The sequence below is a fragment of the Macrobrachium nipponense genome, chromosome 37 (genome assembly GCF_015104395.2).
Source record: "Macrobrachium nipponense isolate FS-2020 chromosome 37, ASM1510439v2, whole genome shotgun sequence".
Lineage (NCBI taxonomy): Eukaryota > Metazoa > Arthropoda > Malacostraca > Decapoda > Palaemonidae > Macrobrachium > Macrobrachium nipponense.
In genome coordinates this window covers 62,764,770-62,774,799 of record NC_061097.1, presented here as the reverse complement: position 1 = coordinate 62,774,799, position 10,030 = coordinate 62,764,770, and positions in this window count along the sequence as shown.

Genomic DNA, 10,030 nt, shown 5'->3' with positions numbered 1-10,030 from the left:
GATTCCTGAACAAGTAGTCTTTTGCTTACAATAATGGAACAAGACGGGCAAAGCTGTCACTTCTTTTGTGGTGAAAAAAAAAAAAAAAACATCCTTAATGTTATTTTTTCTTTTCCTTTTCAGACTTGGTTTGACAAAGGCAATTAGTTGTCGGCGTTTGGCATCTGCACTTAAAAGCTAAAAACGTGAAAAAATTTCTCTCTTTGCCTTTCAGTTCCTTAAAATGTAAATGGAAGGTAAGGTTTGAACAGCTGGATATTTTGGAGCGCTGCGAATTTTACATCCACAACAGGTAGACGAACCGAGTCTTTGTGAGATTTAAGGATAAAGAAGAATCACAAATGCTGGTGGTTAGATTCAATGGAAACCTGCGCATATGTTCACCTCTGATTCGAGTAAGGTAGAGTAATTTCCCCTCTTTTGATATCCTTCGATACCCAGTTCTGCAATGCTGTTTAAAGCCATCCAATGTTTGTGGTTGGAAGATTAACTATGAATGGTAGCTGCAGTGTTATTTATATACAATCACTTGTATCGGCCAGGGCCTTCAAACCTACCTTTCATGTTAACTTGGAGATCAGTCCACGCAAACTTTGGTCATATCATTCCATTTGTTTACGGAAACGGACGTCATACATCCAACCATGAGCCCGTGGGATCAAGAAAACCGTAAATTGCATAATCATAGAATGTTATCGGCTGGAGTTCAACACATTAATTTCAAAGAGTAATGGTGTGCTTTTCTCGAAGGAGGTGGGCAAACGATAGTGAGTTTGCCGCAGTCAGGAGCGAACACAGATTCATCTGCATCTCTTGACATGGGCAAGGATTTAAGAAGCTTATGGTCATCTGACTGCAGTGGGTTCTACATTCAATTGGGCAAACAGAGATGAAATAAATGGCAGTAAAAAAATAAAATATTGACACTTTAGCGATTTAGTTGTCACTTATATTCTATTTTAGCGATTTGTTGTCACTCATACAAAAGAAAAAAAAAACTTTCACAAGCATTATTAGTTTCATTACGTTTTTTATGTGTAACTTCTAAACACATTTTAAAACGTATGTCATTTTAATCATTGCTTACTGTACGAACACTAAAGCGTATAAAATAAAGGCACCGTCCAATGCGACAAAGCCCCTTGGATATCAACAGCGTGCTTTGACACGAGCAAATACCACACCATTAACGTCATGTCAGATTGTAACACTTCGACTAATATAAATTTTGCGAATTAAACGACTTTAATATTTTATAATTATTTTCAATTCCGCTAGTTTGGCTGGGACGTGTTAAATAAAAGTACACAGAACATACCCACGACCACACACTTTATATATATATATATATATATATATATATATATATTATATATATATATATATATTATATATATATATATATTAATATATATATATATATATTTATACATCGAGCTACAAATGTCCTTTAATATCTAATTCACTCTACCTCGGAATTAATATATTTTTCATATATGCTTAACCGAAGGGGAATTTTATTAGGCGATAATAGAATTGGTGGCGCCCAGGCGCGAACCCAGGACACCATACAAATCCAGGAACGTCAGTGAAGCTTTTACCCACTCCACCACCGCAAGTGGGTAAAAGCTTCACTGGACGTTCTGGATTTGTATGGTGTCCTGGTTCGCGCCTGGGCGCCACCATTCTATTATCGCCTACTAAAATTCCCTTCGATTTAGCATATATGAATATATTAAATTCCCAGGTAGAATGAATTAGATATTAAAGGACATTTGTATCTTGGTGTATATATCACGGTAATGTGATATGACACACACACACACACACAGACACACACACACACACACACACACACACACACATATATATATATATATATATATATATATATATATATATATATATATATATATATATAATATATATATATATATAGATAGATAGATAGAGATAGTACAACAGGAGGACGAAAAGGTGATGCATATTTCAACTTAGTTACAGCCACCGTTTCAAAGCACGGCAGATCGTTGAAGCCAACCTATCGCCTCAAAATAAGAGATCTGAGTGTCCAAGAAGGCCACGAAAGGGACGAAGAAACATAAAAGCTATAACAGAGGGGCAGAAGAAGACTGACTCTTCAAAGATAGAACCAGTTTTTTGTTTTTTGATGGTTAACGACTCCAAGGATATGGAGTGAGGTTTTCATCAGCGGCTTGCCCCAAGATTCAAAAATTGTCATAAGAGAAGAAATATTTACAGTGTTTATAGTTCCCTTATGTTACAAAAAATAAATAGATAAACAAATAAATTGAATAAACTCATTCTTACTCAAAGTACACTCTGTTCTTTGACTAACGCCACGATGAGAGTCGATTCGCACTGTCAGCATTGTTTTTGGTGGATCTGACTGTAAGTACCGACATTACATCTCGAACAAGTTATACTTATTATAGTTAGTTAGTTATTTCATTGACAAAAATATACAAAACTATTGTACAAATTTGTCGCCCCCCCCCCCCCCCCTAAGAAATTAGATATAATACAAAATATACAAAGCAGACAGTAATCTCTTTTGTTCTTGCAAGTACATGGCCTACAAATAAAAGTACATCAAGTCAAATAACATAAGCATCACCAAAGAAGCATAAGGTCGGGTATAGTGTTTTTAAATCGAAAAAAGAGATTCAATTACTCTTGTATTCTAGAACGAATTTGGGATTGAGATAGTAAAGTATTTATTTAAAATCGGCCTTGATGTAGTTAAAAGTATTTCATCATTTGTAAACGATAAAGAAACAAAAATCAAGTTTATATTTAAATTGTATTAATTGAGGAATTTTTGAAAAATTTCTCAAATTCAAGTTTGGGATAGCAGATTTTCTGAAAATATTTTTAAGACCTCAACATAATTTTAAAAAGACAGTGAATCTGAAGAAAGAGAAAAGGATCTGTGCAATAACGTAACAATACCATTGAGCTAAAATTGTAATAACATGAACTATGAAAATTTGAACCCAGACTAGTATACGTTCCCTCCCAGAAAACAGAAGCAGGGAAGTGGTGATTCGATCTGGTGATTAACACGTGTAGAAAAGAACAGCACTCATTGTTGTCTTGTTCTATGGCAATGTAATATTAGGACGGAGATTGTTAGCAAAATCTTATAATGTTACAACGGCACTTTACTTTGAAAATGTAGAAATTAACATCAGCATATATATATATATATATATATATATAGGATATATATATATATATATATATATATATATATATATATATATATATATATATATATACATATATATATATATATATATATATATATATATATATATATATATATATATATATATATTATACATATATATATATATGTATATATATACATATATATATAAATATATATATATATATATAATATATATATATATATATATATATATATATATATATATATATATATATATATATACTATATATATATATATATATATATATATGTCTATATATATATATATATATATATATATATATATATATATACATATATATAATATAGTATATATACATATCTATATATATATATAATATATATATATATATATATATATATATATATATATCTATATATATATATATATATATATATATATATATATATATATATATATATATATATATATATATATATAATATATATATATAGATATATATATATATACACACACACACACATAAGGGCCGGAGCTGGAGCTCAAATTAGATATATCCCGAAGGAAGTAGTAGGAAAGGTTTCCTCATCGTTTCAACAGTTTATTTCAATGCCAACGTTTCGCGACAAATTCCAAGTCGCATTTTCAAGGCTAAAAATGTATATAAATTTACGAACATTAATAATTTATTTAATTTAATTTATATTAAAAATGTCATGGCAACAGCTCTCAATAAAGTAAAAAGTAAAAAGTTAGAAGTTAAAATTCAACAGCACCTCCAAAGTCAAACATAATTAAAAGTACAGGACTTCACTAAAATTTCAGAAACACCTACCTAAACAAAAGAAAGAGTAAGACTAACACAATATAGGTAAAAATACAGTGAGGTAAACCAGCTGACCAAACTACGCTATGAACAATTTCACAGACGACGTTGGGTATTTAACGACGGTACAGTCTTTTTGATAATTATAGATTCTAAAATTGGCAGGTTGTTGCTGTCCCGCAGTTGGCCCAAGATAGAAAAATCATTGCTGTCAATATATGTTTTTACATGTTTTTGAGTGATTACGTATATTGGAGAGTTCTGGATTAGATAACCTACTACCTGTATTATGGTTTATGCCCTGTGGGAATCAATTCGAACCTTCAACAGCCTCCTCGTGCATCCCATGTATGTCCCGTGATCACATCTCGGGCAAGTATATTTACATACGACGCTGGACGAACAGAGGACTGAGTCGGTCTTTGACTCTAAACAGCGTTCCAATAGTTAAGGGATCGCTGTTTAGAGGTACTGGGGTTAACACGATCGTCATTGATGTCATCAAAACATTTTATGGTAAGGTTTTCTGCAAAACTCTTAATAAATTTATTTTTCAAACGAGAGGGAAAGAAATGGTTATAATTATTTTTATAACTGTTTAACAGTATATGATTCTAGGAAATAAAATATCTTAGCATGAAAGAATTGTTGCAAACTTCTATCGCAAGCAAATAGTGACGTCACAGCAGCTTTAGGTTCTATGCACTCATTTCATCTCCCAATTTAATTGCTTACAAGTCAATAAACTCCTTTTTTTTTGATAAATCGAGAGGGATTAAAAGATAATTTATTAGTAATAACAAAAATCTCTAATTACTAAAATGAATTGTAGAATATTCTCGTATATGACGTAATGAATGCATAATATTTTGTATCGAATGCTTCTACAAACGTAGACGAAACATTTTGCAATCGGTTACATGGTTTATACAAAGACTGGCATAAGAAGAATAAAAAAGACACACACACACACACAGCCACGAGGCTCCTACCAATGACAAGTATAGCCTAATATCAGAGGATAATATTGTTAGAATTAAAATACTCCGTGCACTTATTGATAGAAGATTTTTAGTTACGAAGTTATGCGATTGACATTACCTTGAGGAGGCAGCACTACGGAAGTATTCACGGACTTTTGTTGGTGGTGCCGTTTTACTTGTGAGCGACGGCTCGGTGCCATTCGGGGCACAATAATTTCGAGTTCGTAGTGGCACTATCTTCAGTAAATGAGTTTATCATACATAAGCTTATATCACAAGGAGCCAAGGGCTCGTAAAGTCAAGATAATGGAGTCAGGGACTTGGAATTATGCAGTTACATGAAAATAACAAAAAAAAAAAAAAAAAAAACAAAAAATTAAAACAAATGACAGATGTAGTAAAAGTATGTAACATTCATACTGGAAAGTTTACACTCATTATGTCAGGGACTTTATTCAGTAGCCTCTGTGATGGTTATATTAGTTCCTTAGCCGCAAAGGGCACTAGGGTAAACATGCTCAAACACGTGGTGGCAGAGTTTCATAATTTTTCGTTCACCTGCCTGACGCACGATTCATGCCTTATTAATCTATTTTTCTTTTCAATGATGGAAGAAATCTTATGTAATGACTAAAAAGTCACAGATATCTTTAGAACATCATGTTATGTTATTGTGTAAAACTATTTTCCATATAGCAAAATTGACGTGAACGAAACGAAGTGATTAAAAAACGTCATATCACAACCACTGACTTACATTACTAAATAGATAGGAGACACCTATCACTAGTATTATCGCACAAACATAGCCTTACATTATCTTAATCAATGTTAAGTTGAAGGTAACTGAACGATTCCATTTATAAAAAAAATAAAAAAAAAACATTGGAAATTCACAAATTGCCATCAAAGATACTAAAAAAAAAAAAAAGAAAGAAAAATTATTATCTAACAGTGTGAACCATGCGACACTTAATTGCTTTTGTAGTCGTTATGTGCGCGGGATTCGGAAATCTAATGTCAACGTGCCCTTTATCGGTCTAAGAAACCCCTCGCTGAGCGAGATATAATAGTTGCACTATTTTCGGTGCAAGTTTCTGTTGGAGAGATATCAAGAGCGCTTAATATACCTACCGGAGAGATTCATACATAGATGAATCAAATTGTTTAGAGAACTGCAAAGTTTAGAACATGGGTGTAGAGGTGGAACTCCTTTAGAACATGCGTCTAGAGGTGGAACTCCTTTAGAACATGGTTCTTAGAAGTGGAAACTCCTCGAAGCACCACAAGAGAGCAAGACAATGCAGTAGTGTAAATGTTGCTGAGCAACATTCATTTGTGAACTTTGAATTCTAGCGCCTCGTCACGATATTGTTGAACCAGGAATCATGACTAGCTCTACGCCTATGACTGGTGTCTGAAAAATACTTTAGATGGAGAAGGAAATGATGTTTCAAAAATACACTTGAAATCTTTGATAGGTGTCTAAGGAATAAGTCTAATGAATAAGCCAAGCTTACCTTTGATGGATGAAAGTTTCAACTTACTTTGATGGATGAAAAGTTTCAGTTAGGCTTCCTTTTGTTATGTTTTTTTTTTATCGGTTGTCCAGTGAATACCACGGATAGGGAGGGAAACAGATTCAATGATGCATGCATTATTTTTCTTTCAAAACCTAAATAACACATTTATTGGGAGATACTCTATTAACATCAGTCTAATCCCTCCATCACTCCTATACTGTACCACTGCTCCCCCCACATCTCAGGCAGTACTCCATCCGATTTCTCGCTACGAACTCCATCGCGTGGAAGCATCGCTAATCAAACGGTTATTTAAAAAAAAAAAAAAAAAAAACTCCCTTCACCGAGAACCGAAGCCTGAAAATGCATGTTTATAAAACATTTCTGATCAAAATTACCTTATCTTTAATTCCCCAAAATATTTGCATTCACACGTGTTTTACCCTGTATGATTGTTGCAGCTGTCAAAGAACAATCCCTGATTACAGAAGTAGGTTTTCATTGTAAAAAAACAATATCTGAAATAGACTTAAACAATAAAGTCACCTTTCATATTTCTTATCCTTCCAGCTACTTATAATATGTTTATGGTAGTAGGTCTAGCCATACACTTGAAACTAATTTGAATTCATTTCTATTTAGAAGAAATGAATAGCTACAGAAAGATCAACTCAAGAAAACTTATGAAAGTAAGCCTTTCTTAATGTATTCCTATGAATATTTATGATTACTTATTTTACTTTGAATAGCTAGGTCTGAATAAATATGTTAAGCAATTAATGAAAAGGAGGACATGGCCAATAGAAAAAAAGAATAACGGCACTAATCAAATAAAGCAGATTAAGATAGATATTGTCGATTTAAATATTCATTCACATTACGTATCTGAGAGAGTATACAGCTGAAAATAGACCTTTGCTAATCAGGTGTGAAAATCAGAAGTCAAATTTAGGCACATTAAATGTGTCATGCAAATTATCTTATTGATCAAATGACAAAATTATTTTAATTATGCATTGCTATTAAAGAATATTGAGGCCCTAATGTATTATTCATCGGCTGTAGGCTACGAAATGACGACACCCCAGAACAGTATGATACGTTGGGTCAGGACCGAGAAGCAGCAAAGCCAAATTCAAAATGCTTATGCAGTCACGAAGCCAGGGGTTGCCGTGTTGAGGAATTTCGTCAACTATTGTGGCTTTCTGGTGACATCTGGCAACCCCTCCGTGGCTTTTCCGACCACTGGCCACGGCACTGAGAAATAAAATTCTTCATTTTGTCTTTTTTATATTTTATTATGAAAATAAAGTTATAAAACATATCCTGCATATTTATATAAATGAATTTATTGAAATCCTTTATTTTTCTTCGTCAAAAATACTTTATGTTAAGCTAGTGATGTGTAGTTTTTTTTACGTCATGGAAAATAATTCTACATCGGAAAATACACATTGTAACCATTACATTTTCTGCAGACTAACCATTTAAATCAAAAGAACTGCGTATGGTAACACTGCTAAAAGCCAATGTTGTGAAGAAAAAACAGTAACGTTGCACGAACCTAGAGTTGAGAATAAAAGTAGAATTGGTGGACTCATGGGCATATATTTCCCTTGCTTTGCAAAATAATTATCTTTGATACGTTGAATAAATCTACTCAATTCCAATTTAATTTATTTCAAGTATAACATCTTTGAATGGAATTATTGTTTATTGATAAGTAAATAGTCTTGCACATGCCAATGGCAATATTTCCATAATGAACAATGAATTAAGAAACTACACCAATTTTTTCGTGGGCTGACTCTACACGCCATAACGACTTGGGTTATGTTAAAAGGCAGTCAGAGACAAGGCCAGAGTACTGGTCCCTGGCCCACTGGATATGCAGAGCTCGGCTTAGAGCCGGGATAGTACCTTAGTAAGGCGTAAAATTAAAGGGAAACAATCTATTTGAGGCAAAGGAAAACAATGCAAGAAAGATGAATTAAAAAGTGATAAGAAGGAAGTAATAGAGGAATTCTCTTTTGGATACTGGTGCAAATCTCGAAATAAAAGAGAGGCACTGCACCATGAGCACAAAAGTGTTCATCAACTCTCTCTAAGGCTTACTTGGAGCTTCTATGCCTTTGACCTCTCTTCCAGGATTTCTCGGAGGCCGCTGGGTCGACTTCGGACTTTGACTTGGTGGAACCAAGTTCGAGAAAGTTATGGGAGTGCCAGCTGCTACGGCGCTGCAAACAACTGGGACGGAGATATTCCTAACATCATCTACGAGTCACTTTGATCAGAGAAAAGGATTAAGGATTACCCAGGAAAGCAGAGAGGGAGAATGAAAGGGTGAATGATACCCGTAGTAATAATTGAAATGGTGAGAATGAATTTTATTGTTAGTTCCATTATATGAAAATTACTATGGGCTGGAGGGTTTGCTTGGAAAAAGGATTTAACCTTAGCAATATATATATATATATATATATATATATATATATATATATATATATATATATATATATATATATATATATATATATGTATATTGCTAAGGTTAAATCCGATTATATTTTACGGGCAGCAATTATAGATCTCTATTTGCTGGATGATGGAAACACCAAGCATACATGCATGGACAGCGACACAGATTCACACACACACACACACACACACACATATATATATATATATATATATATATATATATATATATATATATATATATATATATATACATATATATATATATATATATATATATATATATATATATTTATATATATAATATATATATATGATTTTTTTGCTATTTTTTCTTTTATTAACTTTGTTCCTTTAATTGCTGTTTTTTGGTAATAATCCGGCAACTAAAGATCCCTTGATTATTTCGCTCCTTTAAAGGTTCTTAGACAATTTTAACTAATTATGATGATGCTAATTTCTTTTACTTGCCTTTATGGTTTAACTGTACAGAAAACCTTTTGAAAAGAGAGATATATATTTTCTATCCTACCTATACAAGATCAACTTAGACACTTAAGCTCAGTGGTATCTTTGTGCAATATATTTATTTAATTCTCGGTTTGCCTCAATCGTCTTCTTCTAGTAGTATAATAGCAAAACAGATTTCACAAACTTCCTCGTGGGAAATCGCCACAATCGTTACTGATTGTGCTTTTAATTCTCTTCTGTCCTTACGAATGCAATGATATCAGTCAAATATGCAATATGGTTTTTACTTTTCTAATTGGCAATTAATATTCGTTATCAAAGATGAGTTCACATTACATTGAAGAGAAGATATTATATATATATATTATATATATATATATATATATATATATATATATATATATATATATATATATATGGTATATATATATATATATCTATATATAGTATATATATATATATATATATATATATATATATATATATATGTGTGTGTGTGTGTGTGTGTGTGTGTGAATCTGTGTCGCTGTC